Source organism: Mus musculus, chromosome 11 (genome assembly GCF_000001635.26).
Source record: "Mus musculus strain C57BL/6J chromosome 11, GRCm38.p6 C57BL/6J".
In the NCBI taxonomy this organism is placed as follows: domain Eukaryota; kingdom Metazoa; phylum Chordata; class Mammalia; order Rodentia; family Muridae; genus Mus; species Mus musculus.
The window spans coordinates 86,002,378-86,024,937 of record NC_000077.6 but is presented as its reverse complement, the minus strand read 5'-3'; the positions used below and the strand labels follow the sequence as shown (position 1 = coordinate 86,024,937).

General features: G+C 43.9%; 1 long non-coding RNA gene across 1 annotated transcript; it reads left to right on the top strand.

The window, feature by feature from the left end:
- The first annotated feature begins 587 nt into the window (after positions 1 to 587).
- Gm20759 (predicted gene, 20759) lies at positions 588 to 22,280 on the top strand. Its single transcript, NR_046030.1, has 5 exons — positions 588 to 750; positions 2,422 to 2,587; positions 19,374 to 19,467; positions 20,170 to 20,263; positions 21,919 to 22,280. It is a non-coding gene; the product is annotated as a predicted gene, 20759 (long non-coding RNA).
- The last annotated feature ends 280 nt before the right edge of the window (positions 22,281 to 22,560 follow it).

The window sequence follows — 22,560 nt, the reverse complement described above, 5'->3', positions numbered from 1 at the left end:
TCATTGGGCAGTGATGGCCCATCTTCTGCTGGTTACCATCCTTTCCCAGTTAGATGACCAAAACCTCCCCCTGACTGATTGTAGGCAGGTGTGTCACCAGGCTGTAGCTCCAGCTGTTTGTTTAGGGACATCAGTAGTGAATGATGGCCAATTGCCTGGACTATCTCCCAGATGAGCAACATGCAGCCTAACGGGCTAAGACTATGCAGGTAAGTGCTCTACAGCTGAGCTGTTTCTCCACACCTGAGAGAAATATAAAGAAATAGTTAAGGGTGGAAGTCCCAGGCGGCACACAAGCCTGAAGGAAGCTAAGCACAGCAGTGGAGGCCAGCAGAAGGGTATTTCCCAAAACTGAGGTGAGATCTGGCCAACTATTGGGAAAGGGGCGGGTATGGAGGTGAGCATAGACTCCCTGTCTGCATTCCAAGCGTTGGGATTTATTTCAAACACTGAGGCATGAGGTGGGCTCACAGGTGAAAGGCCTTTTCTCTATGAGCAAGGCTTAGGTGAAGCACCCGCAAGCCTCATGCAGGTCACCTGATGTCCTGCTGACCTACAAATGATACCAGCATGCAACACAGGAAGCCAGAGACTCTCCTAATGGCGGCCAGGCTGCTTGAGTGGCACTTTCAATGCAGGTCAGGAATCTCGTCCATCTGGAAAAAGCTTCCGTAATTGCCAGAAGGTCCCTGGGGTTTCTGGGGACCCAGGACACAGAAGTTCAAAGTCAATTTGACAGTCTTCTCCTAGGTAAGGCCTCCTTCTCTGGACAGTGAGGGTTGGTAACTGGTTTGGTATAAAGGGCAGCTCTCTGAAGCCCGTTGTACTATTTCAGATGGGTTAAGGGCTGTCATAGGTGTGTCACTTGGGGGTTCATGTCTTTTCCATACCAAGTGTTCTGTGCTGCCTTGGTAACCTGGGTAGCTGTTGCTTAAACCCCTCACCCATGCTGGTCTTCAAACCATCCTGGGCATTGGCTGTTCCTTTAAGTCCCTGGATAGCTCTTCTTTCTTTTTCAGAACATACTCACTACTTCATAGGTCAAAGGACTCAGAGGTATAGGAACACACATACCACCAGAAAACTTTTTTTCTGGGTAGTGTTGGCACACACCTTTAGTTCCAGCACTTGGGAGGCAGAAGCAAGAAGATCTCTGAGATCAGGCCAGCCTGGTCTACAGATTGAGTTCCAGGACAGCTCGGGCTGTGCAGGCCCTTTGCAGGGCATGGTCAGCTGTTTCCCGGGAAGCTGCACCAACTCTAACCATGTTAGTACAAGAGGGAGCTGTTGTTTTCCGATACCAGCACTCCTCATCCAGATGGGCCTGTTGCGTGCACATCAGAGAGGAGCCCATTAATGCTTTAGTGTGAAGGTCTCCATGGGGAGGCCTGGCTTCAGCCGTTTCCTCCAGCGCCACACCCCATATTCAGCCATCTTTGTTCTACAACATAGCTACTCCCATCTGTGACTCAGGCATCCTGCATGAATTGGTAGGCTGTTTAAAAGATGAGGCCTATACAAACAGATTTACCCAGTAACCTCCAGGCACCTGCAAGCCACCTGGGAGAACCTAACAGGCAGTGAAGGGCTAGGTTTAGCATTGCCCAGGTCATTAAGGTCATCTCTGGGTTATTCAAAAGCATTTAATTCTAGCTTTCGGAGGTTGGCGGATAGGACCCCCTCTAAACGATGCATGTAGGTTCTTAAGTGGCTAGGGCAGGACAATCCTACAGAGATGATGCTTTTGGGTGAGAATGCTGAATCCTGAGAGTGAGCGTCAGGCCACAGTTTCTTTTCTCTATCTATCTATCTATCTATCTATCTATCTATCTACCTACCTACCCACCTACCTATCTACCTATCTATCTATCTATCTATCTATCTACCTACCTACCTATCTACCTACCTACCTATCTATCTATCTATCTATCTATCTATCTACCTACCTACCTACCTACCTATCTATCTATCATTCCTGTCGTTTGCATCTCAAATGACATCCCCCTTCCCTGTTACCCCTCCACAACCCCCCTCCCCATCCCATCAGGCCACACAGTTTCAACAGCATGTTTTGAGCTCGATGAAGGGTCTCAAATGTAAGGAGTTAGCCAAACATTGCTTCATGGCCCTCTTGTAGTGGGTGTTTGGTAGGAGCAGCAGCTGCTGCAGCCTTGAGAAGCAAGCAGGCCTGGCTGTCTGGCCCAGTTCCTTTGGGAATTATGCTGCTATCCAGTCTCACAGTGCTGTTAGAGGAAGCACTCTTGCACAGTGGCTTGTCTCTCAAGACTGGGTGGGTCAAGTAGTTCAGGGAACTCAACCCCCTCCCCCAGTGCAGCTCCCTGCAGGAGCCGATGATTCAGCTTTTGGAAAGCTGCTTTCATACCCCAGTCCACAGCCAGGCTCACGGTCTTTTTCCTTCAGATATTCATATGGAGTTTCTGTCATCGAGCCAAAATGGAGAACTGTGTGTTGTAATCGTGCAGGGCCTGGAAACTGCTGCAGCCACTTTAGAAGGGGCTGCTGAACTGCAAACGGCCTCAGTCTATTCCACGGGACACCTCTTCGTTCTGTCTCTGAGGAACCCCAAGTGAGTGACGACTTTTTGAAATCTAGGCTTTTTAAAAGGTAGTTTATATTGACCACGCATGAGTTTGCATTTGTGAAGGTGAGAGGCCACCTTGCAGGAGTCAGTTCTCTGTGTCCGTCATGCATGTTCTGGAGATCATTAGCTCAGGTAGTCAGCCTTGGTAACAAGTGTCTTTACCAGCAGCACTGTCTCAAAAGCCCTGGGACCATGCCGCCCGCCGCCAACTCCTCCTCCTCCTCTTCCATAACCTACCTTTCAGCTGCCAAGTAGTTAAAGGTGGATAATATGTTCAAATCTGACAGTTCTTTTGATGGACTAACAGTAAGTATAGGATCACTATATCACAAGATCCTGACTTGGTTATGGGTTTCCGGCGACACAGATGAGTAGATCCTTACAGCCCTGCTACACAAGTGTGCATCAGCGCTACGGCTACTACCTCAGAATGAACAGAGTTCGGACCAAGTCCTTTTCTGCGCTCATCTTACATCTAGGATGTTATCAGTCAGATGCAAACTGGGGCTCCGCTGCCGCCACTGGTAACTCCCTTGCAATCTATAGTTCGCTAGAATAACTCATAAAACTCAGGAAAGCCTTGCCCTTGAAAGTAGTACAGTGTTCTAGTGAGTACAAATAAACCATTAATGAAAGAGAAGAGATGCTTGGAACGGAGGCTAGCAGGGTCCTGACACAGGAGCTTCTGTTCCTGTGGAATCAGGGTGGGTCACTGGCACCTCTGTGAACTCACAGGCTAGAAAACCCACCTCTCTCAAGACTGAACCATTATGAGGGCATTGTGGAACCTGTTGGCTCCAGCTCACCTCCACAACTCCCCTATGGCTGGGCTGGTTCAAAGCTTCAGCTCCTTTTGCGACAGCATCTCCGTCTGTATCCCGGGAGTTGGCCTCTAATGGGGGATGTTCCTGCCTCCGTTACAATCACAGGCATCTGCCACCATGTAGGCGTAGCTTTTGAGCCCAGTGGTTAGTCTCTCTACCACCCCTCATCCTGACGCTTCCCAGCAGTCACCATATGAACACGAAGTATAGTCTATGCCTTCTGGGGGGGGGGGGCGGTCAGAACTAGAAATTGGGAGGGGGACAGTGTACATGCATTCCCTCCCACACACATTTCAAAACCATAATTTGTTGTAACAATGGCTACAGTTAGAAATACTTATTTTGGAAGAAATAAAGAGACACTATGTTTATCTATAATGCAAGGAAATTTTATATGCACTGGTTATCACTAAACTAATGGTAGATGCACTGGATAAGTCTGGAGTGAGAGATGCAATGTTTTCTACGTTAAAAGTAGGTTTAAAGATCCATAAACCCAGGGCTACGCAGAGAAACCCTGTCTCAACCCCCCCCAATCCATAAAAAAATACTTTTTTGAAGTGGAAATGGCATTTTGAGCCCCATTTCTGTTTTTTAAGACCTTAAATTTACAATAGTCACAAAACACCATTTAGGATACTTCTGTCTACTGGAAGATTTATTTATCTGTAGCCAGATCACAGCTAGGGTGTGATATTTTGAATGATAATGGCCCCCATAAACTCATGTATTTGAATATTTAGTCCCCCATTGGTAGAACTATTTAGTGATTAGGAGGTGTGGCCTTGTTGGGGGGGGGGATGTATCACTGGGGATAGGCTTTCATCTTTCAAAATCTCACAGTATTCGCTGGTAGCTCTCTCTCTGCCTTGTGGTAACTGTCTCAAGATGTGAGCTCTTGGCTCTTGTTCCAGCGCCATGCCTACCTGTCTGCTGCCATGTTCTTTATCAAGATAATCATATACTTTACTCTTTGGAACTATAAACCCCAAATAAACTCTTTCTTCTAAAAGTAGCCTTGACTTCATAGTACCAAAAAAAAGGAAAAAAAAAAAAAAAGTAACCAAAGCATAGTTTTCTCACTGCAGTTTGCTAATGTAAGGTCTTGTGTTTCTTCAGGCACACACTGCTGGTGCCAGTGCCATGGTGTGAAAATTGAGTGTCCCTTCCCTCCAAGGCATGTAAGTCAAAGGCTTGGTTCCCAGGATGCCACTATGGGGAGGTAGTGGAACTTTTGAGACATGAGTCCTAGAGGCAAGTGTTCCAGTCACTGGGCCTTGTCAGGATTATGTGGCTTTCTTTTTGACTGTGTTTCCTGGTCATGAGAGGGACAGCTGTATTCTTTACAGCCTCCTGCTGTGATGTAGCCTTACTACAGGCCCCAAACAGGAAAAAACCAGCTGTGGACTGAAACCTCCAAAGCTGTGACCCCAAATGAACCTCTCTTCTCGTTAAGATCACTATCTCAGGTCTTTTGTTACACTGACAGAAAGCCATTTAATGCAACCCAAAACTTGGATCAGAAGACCACATTGTATCAGCTTACCTAAAAAGAGTTTATCAATAGGACAGTTTCAATTTCAGAAACAATTTCAAAATATGTTTATGCTCAAATTATAGCATGATAGATTAGTGGTTTCCAGGCAGTATTTGTTTGCTAATATGACAACCACCACAATATATTTCTTTTTTAATCGTGAATGAATGATAGTATCCAATATTTTAGCTGCAGAAACTGAGCAACCAGGTAGGTTTTTTACTTAGGCTTATTTACCATGTGCGTCTCTGTCATGTCACAGCATGCATATGGAGGTCAGGGGACAGTTTATGGAAGTTGGTTCTTGTGTTGGTTTCTTTGATAATGATTTCGTAAAACACGGCGATCAAGGCAATGCATAAAACAACTCATTTAATTGGGCTTACAGTTCCAGAGGGTTGGAGTTTATAATGGCGGGCAAAGACACGGTGCCAGGTGGCTGGAACAGCAGATGAGAGCTCACATCTTGATCTACAACCAGAAGGCAAGGGACATAATGGAAATGGCAGGAGCCTTCTGAAACCTCAACCCCACCCCACCCCACTCCGCCCAGCGATACACCACCTCTAACAAGGCCACTTCCTAATCCTCCCTGAACATTTCAACCAACTAGGGACCAAGTGTTCAAACATATGGGCCTATGGGAATCCATCTCATTCAAACCACCAGAGTGTTCTTCCACTCACAGGAGAGGCATGGGTTCTACTGATTGAACACAGGTTCTCAGGTCTGACAGCAGGTTGTTATTTTCCACTATCTCAGCAGCCCACAATTCTAGGTTTAATATTGTAAAAGTATGTGTTGAATTTAGATTCCTCGAGTCCTAAGTCTCCATATCAATTTTTAGGTTAGATATGTTTTCCAAATAATCGGGAATCTCAAGTCCTGTGTTACGTGAGGGATGGCCTGAGGTTCACATAAGATTGCTAGCACCACTAGTAAGAAGATGAAATAAAGAACTTTTCTTTTTCGAGATAGGGTTTCTGTGTAGCCCTGGCTTTCCTGGAACTCTTTGTAGACCAGGCTGGCCTCAAACTCACAGAAATCCACCTGCCTCTGCCTCCCAAGTGCTGGGATCAAAGGTGTGCACCACCACACCCGGCTCGAAATAAAGAACTTTTCATTTTTTTAAATTGTAGTTTAACTTGATAGCTCATCCCTGTAATTCTGGCACTCAAGAGGCTGGGGGAGGGGGAGAGATTCCATGAGTTGAGGCCAATATGGGTTCAAAAGTGAGACTGTCTCAAAACAAAACAAAGAGGAAAATCCTCATGTTAGAATCAACTGGTTCTCTTCAATGGAATTGGCAAACACATCAGCACATACTTGACAAAGAACTAATAATATTAGACATTTTGAGTAAGCAAAGTGGCATTGATAGAATCATTGTTATGGTCTGGGATATGTAGAATAACCGTCAGAAGAAAAGATCCTCTATTTTAGGGGTGAAAATGAATTTAAGATAGCCCCCAAATAATTTGTTTAGTACTTTAAATTTCTTCTAAAGTAGCAAAAGCAAAATATGCTCAGTGTTTATATATAAAGGCAATAATCAACTATATTGATTATATCTTAACTAATTTTGTAAGTATGTCATACTTGATTGTGTGTGTGTGTGTGTGTGTGTGTGTGTGTGTGTGTATGAAGAGAAAGAAAAAGGACAAAGACTATGATACAGGAAAAGACAGGCACACTTAGACAATTGGTGTATGAGAGTGGCCACATATCTAGGTTTTCAAGTAGATTTATGGCAGCAGCCTCACACTAGGCACACTCTGTGCTTAGCATGGCACTGATATGGGGACTGAAGGGAGTCTAAGGCCTGAGCCTCACTTTCCAAGAATGTAAGGTGAGTAGATAGATCTGACCAGACTAACAACTAGGAAGCAAGAGGACTGAGTTCCATAGTGCTGGGCACAGTGAGCCACATTTCAAATGAGGTACACTTGGCACACAGCTGTTCTATAATCTGCTCCTTTCTGCATCCATTAGAACATTTTAAGCCTTTTGCTTAACAAGGGTGATGCGTTACAACTCCTTGTATGGAGAAGCAAGTCTGTTCCAAGGCTCTGACATCACTCTGTCATGTTTCCTGCCATGGAACACCTAAAGATCTGTGTATCCCTACTGGCATGTACTCTCAGAACCAGAATGGGAAAATGAGCCTGGTGTTGTGATTCGAGCCCTGGAAGAGGAATAGACACCCTTGGTCTTTTTTCCCATATATCCATGTACATTGGACAAAGAAAAAAATATTAACAGAGAGGAAGATAAATTTGCAGGGAAATTTTCCTCGAGTCACTGCAATACTATTAACATCAGACGTATACAAAGACTCAAATTAGCATCTTGATGAATGCCACTGCTTCTAGGACTGTTTAGACCAGGATTGTCTTACAACAGGGAAGTCATTTGCGGTCAGTGGTGTATGAAATGTGGGTTTCCATGCCAAAGTGTAATGAAGTCAAATTTATGTCACACTCCTTTTCTCCCTAAGAACTACCATGAATCTAATATGTTGCTTGAGTTCACATAACAGCGGGTGCTGATGAAAAGACACTGGTCTTAATATATAGTAAGGATAGTTATATAGACCCAGTACAATATGCTGAAAATGTTTATGATCCAATTCGTAATGTACATGTGAACTTGTCAAAAGAAATCAATATTTTAGTGAGAGTAAATTGGGTGGAGGAACGTTCTGAGCCAGGATGTATTATTCTTTCATTTTTTAAAAAAAAGAATGTTAAAATTATATGAAGACTACATTTGTATACGTCTAACTGTTGTTTCGCTTGCTTAGCAAACAAACACAAAAATTCCTTCTTAGTAACCTTGCCCCAGTCAGATGGTTCTATATGTTTAAAAAATTAGGTATGATGATATTAATTTACTGTTAACTAATGTCGTACAATGTTGCTAAATGACACTCCATCTGTCACATTAACGTCACGACCTTCTACTTGTTGTTTTAATATGCTATGAGGATGAAATGTGGTTTTTAGATATGTTTTACATTTGCACTAAGTAATGGAAAGTACAATATATTATGTGCCTGCGCCCTGAGGAAAGTTTTTAACCAAAATAATTGAAGGCAATAAATCTTCCCCACCCCTTCCCCCATGTGCCCCTCCTCCAGCATCCTTTCTGGAGTTTTTATCTTCTAAACCCAGCAAGCCTCTTAGGTAGTAACTAAGGCTGGGCATTACTGTTCCAGAACAAAGCCGACTTTACCTGATGAAGGTTTTTGTTGCCCCGGAATGTTGATTTAACCTTCTCTATGCCACGCTGGGGGCTGACCGGGTTCCCTTTCCTAAGATCGAAGTGCATTCTCGAATGATGTTGGGAGTGAACCTGAGACAAGTTTTTCAAATAATTAGGAACATCTCCTTGCTAATAAATCTCTCGTACAGCTTTAATTTGATTGTGCACTCGGTAGGTGTTTGACTTAAGAGAGTGTGGACGGAGTGGGTGATTTATAATGTGTTTGGGGGTTTTGTGTTGAGATTGTCATAGGCAGCGGTGGTAAAATTTGGTGCAGAGAAATGAGGCAATTCGTGTTTGATATATAACTTACTGTCTTTAATTACTCCTCGCACATGCCGCCATTCCCCAGTGTGGATTTGTCAGGTTGGGAGATGGTTCTCTTTCAGACATATTCCTGAGCAGTCTCCCTCAGAGGGTTCGTTTGCCCATCTGAATCTGCCACGCATTTGGTTTTTTACGTAGCTTTTCAGACACGATGGTGGGGTCTTGGAGTCTTGTGTTACACTATGCAAAGCGTTCTCCTTCTGTGACAATATATTGTGCAAATTGAATTTTCAACTAAATGGAATGCTTTTCAACAAGAATGATGATGAGGATGTAAGCTAATGCGATATATATGAGCGTAGCCCGGGCTTGCAATATTGGTTTATCCATTAATTTTCCTAGCCCAGGTGTTTGTTTAGTGGGATGTCACCTCGAGACTCGATGATAGATGTGTTTGACTTGGGGCGGTTATATTAGTCCCACATCTTGTACTTCTTATGCTCAGACTTGTTTGCTTAAGAACTATTGCCCATAAAGCCTAAAAATCGCCATTCAAGAACATTATTCGTAGCCTTTCAGTAGAAGAAACTCTGTCTAAAAGCTTTCAGTGAACAAAATAGACCATTTAAAACCCTCGGCATGAATGAATTTTACTGAAAAATTCTTATTGGATATATTAAGCCAGATTTTTTACCCCAAAATGAATTCATCTACTAACTTTTCACACTTAAAAATGATACTTTTTTTTTTCATAAAACTCATATGTTGCAGAAACTTCAAGAGTGGAAATTCCATATGCAATCTCACCATGGTTAACCCTTTGCTGTACATCCTGGATAAGATTTTAATTTTTTTTCACAAAATAGTTTTCAAATTTCATTATTCTCCTGCATTATACCTGTTTTTTTGAGCCAAGATCTCTTTATATACATAGCCCTGGCTGTCCTGGAACTCACTGTGCAGACCAGGTTGGCCTTAACTCACAGCGATCCTCCTGCCATTGCCCCCACAAGTGGCACGAGCCATGATGCCTGGCTAGTGGTACATTTTATGTACTTTTTAAGTCTATTTTATGTGTATGGGTGTTTTGTCTGCATGTATGTCTGTTCACCATATGTGTGCCTCGTCCCTGCAGAGGTCATAAGAGGGCAGCAGATCCCCTGAGACTGTTCTGAGCCATGAGGTGCTGGACAGTGCACTGTGTCCTCTGGTCCTCTGGAGACCAGGCAGAGCTCCTAAACACTGCACCATCTCTTCAGTCCCTCCCTCCCCCCCAGCGCCTTTTAAACTATGATTTAGCACTTAATGGCTGTCTTTCCATGTCAATGTGTGCAGATCTCAATTTTCTTTCTTTGTTTTGCTCTTCTTTCCTGTGCTGGGAGCTGAACCGAGGCCTGGTGCATGTAAGGCAAGTGGCCCACCACTAAACCGAAATCCTAGCCTGGGGCTCAGTAACTTTTCACGAAGTCATGGTAGTTCAATCAAGATTAAACCACATATAAATAGCCACAATTTTCTTAATGAATATTTGTATTGATAGGCATTTAGCCCCCCCCCCTTCTTTAAAAAAAACTTGTATTTGGTCAGGTGTAGTGGCTCAAGCTTCCCCCCACCCCCACCCCCGGAACTCTGGAGGCAGAGGCAGGCAGAGCTCTTGTGAGTTCAAGGCCAGCCTGATCTACATAGTGAGTTTCAGGTCAGCCAAGTGCCCTTCTGTCTGGAAACAAAACATACAACAAAACCTTTGTATTTAATGATTTCCTTTAAGAAAAGTTTGTGAAAATTCAAATTACTTGATTTAAGTGTTGAACTATCTAAAATGTTTATAAGGCTGGATATGTAGCTGACTTGGTACAGTGCTTCGCACATACGAAGCTTGGCTTCTCCACATAGCAGTGCACAGGTGGGGCGGTGCACGAGTGCAGTCCCAGCCCTTAGGAGATGTAGCCTGCAGAACTGGGAGTTCAAGGTCATCTGTTGCTACTTGAGACTTTGTCTCTGAGCACCAAGCTGTCTCTCCAGCCCTCCTTTCAAAACATTGTACACAGAGACCTTAAAATGCATGTATTTATATATTTTAAATACTTTTTTAAAAACTAGAGTGGGCATGGTGGCTCACACCTGAAATTTCAACACTCATGTGGCTGAGGCAGGAGGATTATTGTGAGTACAAAACCAGCCTGGGCTATGGAATGAGACTCAGTCTCAAAACAAAACAAACTGTCTGGGAGAGATGGCTCACTGAGTACAGGTGCTAGCTGTAAAAATCCTACATGGCTGCACATGCCTGTAAGCCCTGTGCTTCTGGCAGAAGACAGGCTGACTCTAAGAGCTCACTAGCCAGCCAGCCTGGCCAAACAGTGAACTCCCAGCATCGAGCCAGCTTCCATTTCAATAATATGGCAGACAGTGATAAAGAGAGTTCCCCACTGTCCTCCTCTGACTTCCATATAGACACATATACCTATACACTCATGTGCATGCACACACATGCAGGCACACACACACACAAATACAACTACAGAGTTTCACCATACATAACATTCCCCTTGATATGTAAGTCTGATACTTTCCATGTCGGTTTACAAATGAATATTCATCATAACCCAGTAAATTGATTTAATGACCAATAGTGGATTACCGTTCTTGAAAAAGGCTGTGCACGGATAATAGGCTGAGGGATTGAGGACCTCACTAAGTGGAGGAGTGGTGGGAAAGGGCTTGCCTGTCATGTGTAAGACTGATAGCGGTTGCTCCCCAGCACCACAGAAACGAAGGTGGGATTAGAGGTGACGTCAGAGTAGCTGTTTGGAAAGAGAATCAGATATATTTCCGAAGTGGGATGAACTGAACCAAGGCATGGAGAAAGGGGATAAAGAAATGGCTGTTGAATTACTTATTCTTCATTCAGCAAGATACAAAACCAACTCAACTCACAGGAACAAATCAGGGATTTTTTTTTTATAGAAGGAAATGAGAAAAGTCAAAAATTAAATGAAAATGTCTGAGAAGCCTGACTGGAAATGACTGAGAGCTGCTTCAGGCCATCACCATGGGGATGGAAGAAGTCCAGCTGATTATCCCTGTCTCCATCTACTTAGCGTTCAAGTGGGGAGGAAGGTGAGGGTTTATAGTGTAGCAAGGAAAAAAGCTGAGTCATGACTTCTCTGGGCAGAACACAGGAAAATACTTTATAGACGTAAAGTCACTAGGATGTTGAAATTAATAGTTTTTGAAGCAGGATTTCACTATGTAGCTCCTGACTGGCCTAGATCTTGCTGTGTAGACCAGACTGGCCTCAAACACACAGGGATCTGCCTGCTCCTGCCTCTCCAGTGCTGAGATTAAATGGGCATATACCCAGAAGAAGTTCCAACTGGTAATAAGAACACATGGTCCACTATGTTCATAGCAGCCTTATTTATAATAGCCAGAAGCTGGAAAGAACCCAGATGTCCCTCAACAGAAGAATGGATACAGAAAATGTGGTACATTTACATAGTGGGGTACTACTCAGCTATTAAAAACAATGGATTTATGAAATTCTTGGACAAATGGATGTATCTGGAGGATATCATTCTTAGTGAGGTAACCCAATCACAAAAGAAGTCATTAGATATGCACTCACTGATAAGTGGATATTAGCCCAGAAACATAGAACACCCAAGATACAATTTGCAAAACACAAGAAAATCAAGAAGAGGGAAGACCAATGGGTGGATACTTCATTCCTTCTTAGAAGATGGAAAAAAATACCCAAGAAAGGAGTTACAGAGACAAAGTTTGGAGCTGAGACGAAAGGATGGACTATCCAGAGACTACCCCACCCGGGGATCCATCCCATAATCAGCCACGAAAGCCAGACACTATTGCATATGCCAGAAAGATTTTGCTGAAGGGACCCTGTTATAGCTGTCTCATATGAGGCTATGCCAGTGCCTGGCAAATACAGAAGTGGATGCTCACAGTCATCTATAGGATGGAACACAGGGCTCCCAATAGAGGCACTAGAGAAAGTACCCAAGGAGCTGAAGGGATCTGCAACTCTATAGGTGGAACAACAATATGAACTAACCAGTACCCCCAGAGCTGTGTCTCTAGCTGCATATGTAGCAGAAGATGGCCTAGTCGACCATCATTGGGAAGAGAGGCCCCCTTGGTCTTGCAAACTTTATATGCCCCAGTACAGGGGAATGCCAGGGCCAAGAAGCGGGAGTGGGTGGGTAGGGGAGCAGGGCAGGGGGAGGGTATAGGGAACTTTCAGGATAGCATTTGAAATGTATATAAAGAAAATATCTAATAAAAAAATAAATTAAAAAAAATACTTGCACCACCACACTTGGCTGAAGTTCAGGTCTGGATGATCTTTCTCATTCTCTCACACTGGAGACTCAGAGATCATCACAGCAGAGGCGGTAGTGGGCCTGTGCGGGTGGTGGGCATGTACAGTGACAGGGCCATTCCCACATGCACTTAGAAGCAGTGACTACATGTACAAGGCTTGTACAAGATCAAGTCAGCTAATATCCCAGCATGGGTGGGGGAAGGGTTCGTGATATCCCGCCTCTTCCTGAAGAGGAGCTCTTGGGAATTGATGGCTACTTGGGAAAGGGAGAGTCGGTTTTCTGCGTAGTTGTGGGCCTCTGAGAGCCTGCCCACACACACACACACACACACACACACACACTCTGGCAGCACTAAGTGGACTCAATAGGTTTAAAACCAAGCAAAATGCATGAAATTAGGAGGGAAATGAAGAGTATGGGAATTTGATCAAAACACATTATATTCATAAGTGGAATTCAAGCCCAGCAAGAATTCTACCAAGCAAAGGACAGGGGAATTGTCTTAGGTAGAGTGTTACTGTGAACAGACACCATGACCAAGGCAACTCTTATAAGGATGACATTTAATTGGGACTGGCTTACAGTTCAGAGGTTCAGTCCATTATCATCAAGATGGGAACATGGCAGCATCCAGGCAAATGTGGGACTGGAGAAGCTGAGAGTTCTACCTCTTGTTCCAAAGGCAGCTAGGAGAAGACTGGCTTCCAAGCAGCTAGGAGGAGGGTATTAGAACCCATGCCTACAGTGACACACCTAATCTAACAAGGCCACACCTACTAATAGTGCCACTCCCTGGGCCAAGCATGTATAAACCATCATAGGAATCAGCTGTTAAAACTTGGAAAACCGCTGGGCGGTGGTGATGCACGCCTTTGATCCCAGCACTTGGGAGGTAGAAGCAGGCGGATTTCTGAGTTTGAGGCCAGCCTGGTCTACAAAGTAAGTTCCAGGATAGCCAAGACTATACAGAGAAACCCTGTCTTGGAAAAACAAAAACAAAAACAAAAACAAAGAAAAACCCAAAACAAAACAAAAAAACAACTTGGAAAAACATGGAATATTATACAAAAGAATTGCACTCCATAAACAAAAATAGCTAAATTGCCAGCAAATATAATATTTTTGATAGTAAAAGAGTTGAGTTGTAGAGGAAGCATTCTAGCTGCCCAACATCGACTCACATAGTTGGACAGCAATGGTCGAGTTTATGGAAGGGATGTCAAGCCACAACCAGAATCACTGTCTTTTGTAAATGTAACTTTTATTCTCCTGTTGTATATCTCATGCTGCTATCCTAGGCGTAGACCTGGAAGCATTTAGCTTCTGTAAAATCTTATCTAGGCCTAGAATGTCTTCAGCCTCTGAGACTTACTGCTGAATGAGCTCACCCTTTCCGAGTTCTGAGCTCTGGCTGGCTGAGTCAGTTCAGCTTTTCTGGCTCAAACTCCTCTCCAATCTGACTGACTGAATCTGGCTTCTCTTAGCTTCTCTTGAATTTCTCTGCCTGGCTTTATATACTAACTCTGGCAATTTGTTCTAACCTCCTGGCTCCCGCTCATTCGCTGGCTCTTTCTGTCTTTCCCTGTGTCTAGCTTGTTCTCTCTCTCCAACATGTCTCTCTATAACTGTCCTAGTAAAACTGCCTTCTTCCTCTCCCTTTCCCTCTCCCTCTCCCTTTCCCTCTACCCTTCCCCCTCCCCCTCTCCTTCCCTCTTCCCCTGTTCCTTAAGTGTGCTTCCATTTTCATGCTACTTCAGTGAGCTCAGGTCTTAACCTCACTGGGCTGGTGAGATGGCTCAGTTGTCAGAAGTGCTTCCTACATAAGCCAGACAAGAGAGGGACAGACCTGACTCCTTAAAGTTGTCCTCTGCCTGCTACATGCCGTGGCATGCCCCTACCTATTCCCGCACATAACTGATAGTAATTAATAAAATAAAACTCAAAAATAAATCCATTAATTTTATCATTAATACTATTGTTTGTCCATTTTATTAAGATTTTTCTTATTTTGTATATATGAGTACACTGTAACTGTCTTCAGACACACCAGAAAACATCATTGATTCCCGTTACAGATGGTTGTGAGCCACCATGTGCTTGCTGGGAATTGAACTCAGGAGCTCTAGAAGAGCAATCATTGCTCTTAACGATTGAGCCCTCTCTTCAGGCCCTTTGTCTGTCCATTTTTATTATTTTGTGGTTACTCTTTTCTGGTCCCCACCATCTGACCAGGACACCCATATGGTCTTTTCTGTCATCACCCTTTGTCTATAATATGATGAACAAATTTAGTGTCTCAAAATTTTATAGGCAGATCTGAAAGAGGCCAATATTGACAACTTCCCACTGGGTGGAGTAGGAAAGGGTGGGGGTGGGGTGGAGTAGGGTGGGGTGGGGTGTGCTGTCACCATAATTAAACAGGATTGTTAAAGGATGCAGCATCTAAAAGGTGCTGTGGACATAAAGCAAACATCACAAGAGTTAGATTGAAGCTTGAGTAACAGCAGGCATTGCACGGTGCTGGGTCTTAGGTGCTCCTCTGAGTACTTACACAGTCTGACTCAGATCTAAGGACGCTAATAAACCTGCAGCTGGGCCGGGCGTGGTGGCGCACGCCTTTAATCCCAGCACTTGGGAGGCAGAGACAGGCGAATTTCTGAGTTCGAGGCCAGCCTGGTCTCCAGAGTGAGTTCCAGGACAGCCAGGGCTATACAGAGAAACCCTGTCTCAAAAAAAAAAAAACTAAAATAAGCAAACAAACAAAAAAACTAAAACAAACAAACAAACAAAAAAAAAAACAAAAAAAAACCTTCATCTGAAATCACAACACAAACCTGTAATCCCAGCACCTGTGAGGCTAAGACAGAAGAACCACAAGTTCAAAGCCATTTTAGGAGAGAGAGATGCCTCACACACACCCCAAAACAGAGCCTAAAGTGGGGGGATTAATAACATCTAATCTATAACAAAGGGACTATCATAAGTCACACAAAAGCCTCACTTATAAATTCTCATCTGTAAGAAAGAAGATTGAATGAATACTATTTCACTGTCAAATATGATCAGAAAAGGAATCAAGATTAGACTTGCTGGAGTGATTTCAACTACCTACAGTTATCAGCCAAAACTTATTTTTGACCAGTGTGGACCAATCATAGGTGACTTTTCCCATTCAAAGGAGATAAATTCTTCCAGGAACGTGGCTGCTTCTCTAGACACAAGGCACATACAAGGGAAGAGAAGAGACGCTTTCCCCCTCATGGAAACGGGAGGGCCTAAGCCCTTGACTAGCGACAAAGCAGGAGCGGAGCCTCTGTGGCAGATTCAGGAGCAGCATAATCTCTCCATGGAGACGTGGGAAAGACCCGGCACTTGGCCATCTTACCCAAAATCCATAAGGACCTGGCACTGGTCCATGGGTTTGATGTGACTTAACCGCATTGATCAGATGTATTTGTAATAGCCTTGCAGGTAGCTAAGGCAGCAAGAGGTAGAATAATTACTGTTAATTGTGGTTAATTTCAAATGACCTCTAACTAAGGAAACTGTCCTTTGAAAATTGGTGACAGCCTTTCCATTTACAGTGCTGTGAGTCCCTGTGGTGCACCAATTAAAACCAGAGGTGGATGGATATCTCTTTGGGACCACTTACATGAAATGACTAATAGGGTTAAATTAAAAAAAAAATCCAAAGACGTTTCCCAGAAGTTATGCATAAGCCTTCATTAGGTACAGTTTCCATTTTGGATTCTTGTGTTTGAGCCAATGGGCTGGCAAAGCTAGCATCACATACTGTAACATACTCAGTACTTGAATGCGAAGTGTTTGAATCTTGGGCTTTTCTGGCTGGGCATAAAGTAATGCCATTCTAGCCAAGTTTGAGTAATAAAAGAAAGGAAGCTTTATGGGGAGCAAAATACTTCCCCAATTCTAATAAGATGGACCAATCTCTGAACGCTTTGGTACCCGACCCAAAGTTTTTATGGCATGGAAAGATACTTTTCTTTGATGGCTTTTGTTTCTGTTCTTAAGCCTTCAGCCCTAAGTATTTTAGTAAAGAAGACAATAGAATTAACCCATACTTACAGTAGCTGAAAGGCTAGTTGAGAAAAACAGTGACAGGAACTAGGATGGATACAAGCTGGCTGTGTGATGGCTTTCCTTTTGCTTTTCTGTGGCTCCTTCTGAGAAACTGATGCCCGCAGAATGTTAGAGACCAAAGGTGAGCGGGACAGAAATCTTGTTATTCTTAGCCAGATATCAAGACACAAGCAAAGAGAATACATGCTCTTTGTTTCCAGCTGTCTGTCCAATCTCCTCCCCTCAGAGCCCCTTATTTCTCTTCAATGGTCTCAGTGAGAGAAAAAGTGTGATATTGTAGGTATACTCCAGACCTTCATTAAGTCAGACTAGGTAGTGATTGAAAATACTGACAAATTTTTGTAGAGCAAAAGAGACAAGGAATTTTTTAGATTGAAGAGATTCTCAAATGCAGATAGGTCTTGATGAGATTTAAGAACTAGAAAGAGCTGGCTCAGTGGTTAAGAGCACTGACTGCTCTTTCAGAGGTCCCGAGTTCAATTCCCAGCAACCACATGGTGGCTCACAACCATCTATAATGGGATTTGATGCTGTCTTCTGTGTGTCTGAAGACAGTGACAGTGTACCCACATACAAGAACTAGAAAAGAGCCCTTTCCAAGAACGTAGCCCTTCCTGGGGACACAGCCCTTCCTGGGGACACTCAGAGCATCTTGAAGCTCTCTGCCCCCAACAAATACAAGACTTTGCTGAACCCTGACCCCTTTAACTGAAATTCCTGGCACAATTTTAGATTTAGCAATTGGGAGTAATTATAGATTCATGCTCATTGCCATTAGAAAACTTTGTTTCTCTGTGAAGCACAGAATTTATGTTTATCCAGAATTACAATATTCCCAACCATGAGCCAATTTGCCCTCATTACATGGAAATCAAGATGTATGCATAAACCACATACTTCTAGTTTGAATACAGATTCCGTCCATGACTCAAATCTCACTTCTCAAAAGATGATGGTACCGTTCAGCTTCTGCTCCTAGGTCTGAAACAGGAAACCAGGCTTCATTCTGATCGCTGCAAAACTTCGGCATTTTAGCTTCTGGCCATTGTAGCCCAGGGGAAGGCAACCCTGACTTGCAGGAAGAAGAGAGAACAGGCATCCAAGATGCATCTACATCTCATCCAGAGGTGGTCACTAACCAAGTGTCCTCGGGCATATTCTGTAGCCTTCCAAACCTCAGTTGTTCTGTGTGCCTCTGTGTGTGTGTGTGTGTGTGTAGACCAGAGGTCTCATTCTCTGTTGCTCTCCACCTTTTGTTTCAGACCAAGTCTCTTACTAAGCCTAGAGCTTGCTCGTTTGGCTAGCCTGGGTGGACAAATAGCTTCAGGCCTCCTCCTAGCTCTGCCTCTCTATAGCTGGAGCTGTGCCCACCCACATTCAAATAGAGTTTTAAAAGTCTATTTAAAGTTCAGATGAAGTAGATAATAATACCATAGCCATCATAGCTGACTGTGATACAAAACAAGTAATGAGGTTGAAGTTCCGTCCCACAGAACCATCTGAGTAAAGAATCAGTCCAAAGGAAAAGGGTCGCTCCCATGCTCAAGGTACCAGACACATTCCTTGCTGCCCAAAATGTAACCTACAAATTCAATAGCGCTATTTCCCTATTTGTTAATTCTCAGCGACTCCCTGATGACTCTAAGCCTGAAACCACGCCTCATGGCATTAAAAGAGAAACTTTAAACCAATCTGATGGCTTACTCTCCATTCTTCGACTCATCAGCCCCAGTGACCTTGGTTCTGCAAGCCAGCCAGCTTTCTCCCTGCAGAGTCTTTGCAGTGCTTTTTCCTCTGTCTGCCAGGGTGTATTCTCCCTGTCATGACTCAAAACAGGAGGCGAGAGAGAGCAACGCTATCTAAAGCTGGAATAAAACCGACAAGGAGGCTACCGTTAGTCCCAGCATTTGGGAGGCAGAGGCAGGTGGATCTCTGTGAGTTTGAGGCCACCATAGCCTTCATAAGGAGGGACAGCCAGAGCTATGTAATAGAGAAATCCTGTTTCAAGAAAAATTAGTAAAAATAAAACAAAGGCAGATTCTGGATCCTGGTATGTGTCCTCGAGACTGTAACACTGAGAAAGTAAATCATGTCTCCAGGCCTCCAATTCTGTCGCAAACAGGAAATGAAATGTGTATCTCATTGAACTGCAAAAATTAAGCTAAAAGCAGATTACAATGTCAGTGACATAGGAATAACTAGCTGCCATTCATTTATTACTATTTCATAATTTTGTTTATATGCGTGTGCAGGTTCACATGTGTATAGAGGCTGGAGGGACAGCCTTGGGTATCAGGCACTGCGCACCTTTCTTCCTTTTCTTTTAAATACAGGACTTCCTTGACCTGGAGCTCACTAAGTAGGCTGGCCTGGCAGCCCTAGGGAGCCCTGTCTCCACCCCCTCAGCACCTGACTACCTTTTTTTTCCCCAGTTAACCAGCCCTGGCTGTCCTGGACTTTGTAGAGGAGAGGCTGGCCTTGAACCGAGGTTTGCCTGCCTCTGCCTCCTGAGTGCTTAGATTAAAGGTAAGCGCCACCATGCTGTGCTTTAATTCTTTCTTTCTTTCTTTTTTTTTTTTTAAAGCATAGACTCTGGGGTGGAACTTGAGTACTTGTGCTTACAAGACAAGCACTTTACCAAGTGAGCCCTCTTCTCAGCCTGCTATTGTTAGCTGTTTCCTGTTCCATGAACTCTTTCCTGACACTCTCAGAGAGCGTTGAGGATATATCTTCACAGTGCTTTTCTCACACTCTCATAGCATAAGTAGTTAATAGAAGTAGTTAGAGTTGTCCTTTGGTCTCTACACATGCATACAACACACACACACACACACACACACACACACACACACACACAAGCAGCCACAGCTTGGTAAGAGCCACTGTGGCTCCTGCAGTCCCCAGCAGCTCTGTGGCAGTCATCCTTAGCTTCCCGGCTGTCATCTCTGCCTCTGTCCTTGTGGCTGTCTTCTAAGCACTCCCTGGAGCTGTCTGTTTTCACCATCACTCTCCTCTGGGTGTGTATTTGTTTGTTTGTTTTTTGTTTGTCTTTCTCATAATTGAGGCTGGTCTCAAATTTGCCTCCCTTCTTGTTCAGCCTCCAAAGTACTACAAGTGCAGGTGAGCGCCATCGCGCCTGCTTCCGTCCTAGAGTTTTATTTAACAGCTTCCCTCCCTCTCCACTCTTTTTCATTTCCTCTGTAACTCTGTTTCCTTTCCTCTGCATAGGTTTCTCTCTGAGGTGGTTGTGGTCCTGGAACTCACCTGGCCTCAAACTAGCAACAATCCTCCTGCCTCGGCATTCCAAATGCTGGAACCACAGGTATGGACCACTACATTCAGCTTGCACATGTTTGCTCTGTGTGTGTGTGTGTGTGTGTGCGTTCGTGTACAGGTGAGTTCCAGGTCATGTATGACCCACTCTAATCTCCCACTGTCTCCCTAAGAGCTATAGTCGCATGTCACTCATGTCTGTCCTGTAATACCCGAGACTCTCTGCTCTGATATTAACATTAGAGTTTCTTCAGGGATGCTCTCCTCATCCTCAGACCAGCTTAGCTCTCTCCCTGAGAGAAATTCCTTTTGAGGCTCTTTTTGACAACTGCTCATTTATTGTTTGACTTCCTAACTGGATGAAGCCTCACTTGAGTGTGTACCCTACACACCTTGAGATCAAGTAAGGTTTCCAGTAGACGGGCACTGGACAAAGGTGAGTCAATAAAGTTGTTTGCGAGAACAAATTGCCAATAACTAGTTCTGTCATTCAGTTCTGTTGAATGAACAGTCTAAGGAACAAACAGACTCTACTTGCAGCCCACAGGACACCTTACTGCCATGGGGATCCGATTCTGGTATCTAAGGTTCTACAATTCTCTGTGGGACTGTCCCCAGAATATGTGATATCCTCTTCCACATCCTCTGGATAGTGGCAAGTGGGTCTCATTTTCAGGTTGGGTTGTTTTCTGGAAATAGCAAAACCATTACTTAGCCAAGGGAGGTGGGGTGGGGGATAAAAGTGCGTCATACTATCAGAAGTGAAAAATGGAGTCTGACTGTAAATAAGTCTGGCTCTTCATACAGCTCATAAACTGGCAATCCCTCTGGAGAAACTCCAGGATGTCCTGAGCCGTGGCCGGATTGCTAGCATGTTTAACTTCCCAAGGGAATGTCTTCATTCAGTTGGTCATGGTCAGGAATCGGTTAAGAATTCCTTTCCCACTCTAATCTTATGTGCATTCTCTGTGTACGCGTGAGCGATTCCCGAAGCTTTGGGAATAGTATAATATAGTAGACAGAACCCAGAAATCAGTGAAAACTTGTGAAATTCAAATTAACATCATTGTAATTTGTCCAAATAGCACTACAAAGCATAGTTAACTCTAGTCTGGCCTCCCTGGACAAAGGCATGAGATAGAGACTGATCCTCTGCCAAGAACATGTTCCCTGCGGCGTAAACCTCTGTGGCATGGAATTGGTCAGCTCACTGAAGCTAATGAGAGCCCGGGGTTCACTACCCAGATGGTGCCCTTCAACTGGTCAGCTATCTCAAAATATGTCTTGTGGGTCACAAGGGAAATGATATTGGGAACAGAACTACAGAACGATCGAGCTTTCCCATTAAGAACAACAATAATAGACGTCATTTAGATCCCCTGCTGTAGTCCAGAAAGCATGCTAAGTACTTAACGCACAAGTGTTATTTTTATAGTTTGAAGCCAAAGCTCGAGAAGGTTAATGGACTTGGCTATGGTCACACAGCTAGCAGGTGGGAGAGGCAGACTGAGCGCATGTTAGGGACATGAATCCAAAACCCTGTTCTTCCTAAGTCACTCCAAGCACTTGACCCAGAGCCATGCCATCAGCTGACAAAGATGGAAGGACAGGTCAGACCACATCTGGATTGCTTTCCATGGTATCTTGGTGGTCCTGAGAGTCGCCCTTCAACAGTTTTCAGTTATCTTCAACTTCTTGTTACAGAATTGAGTGTTTTCCAGATCTTACCTTGTTGTCCAAAAAAGTTGTTCTGGGACTAAGATGGACCCCGTCTTGGTCATGTGACCTGCCCTATGACTGCCAGCTTACCATGACCTTTGCTCCTTGTATCATGATGGCACCACTGGGAAAATTTGTTGTCTGGTTGTTTTGTTGCTTGCTGAGTCTGGCCTGGGAAAGGACAGAAAATGTCTGCTACTAACTCTGATGCCTGTGAGGGGCTGGATTTTGCTGCAAGGTGATGCTGGTCCCCAGGGATCACAACATTTGCCATACCAGCTCCATCATGTCTTTATGGATGTGATACCATATTATCATATGTAATAAACCATATTATGCTATTGTTGATTTGTTTAACTTTGTGTCCTTTCTGAGGATATATATAGAGCGCCTGAGGTGTGATCTTTCTCCTAGGACCCTTTGTACCCAACATCAGGAGATTTCCATGTAGATTCCCTGGTTCTCAGCCTTCCTCAAGCTGTGACCCTCATGTTGTAGTGACTCCCACATCATACAGTTATTTTCACTACTACTTCATAAGTGTAAATTTGCTACTTTGTAAGTTGCAATGTAAATGTCCAATATGCAGGGTATTTGATATGTGACCCTGTAAAAGGATTGAGACCT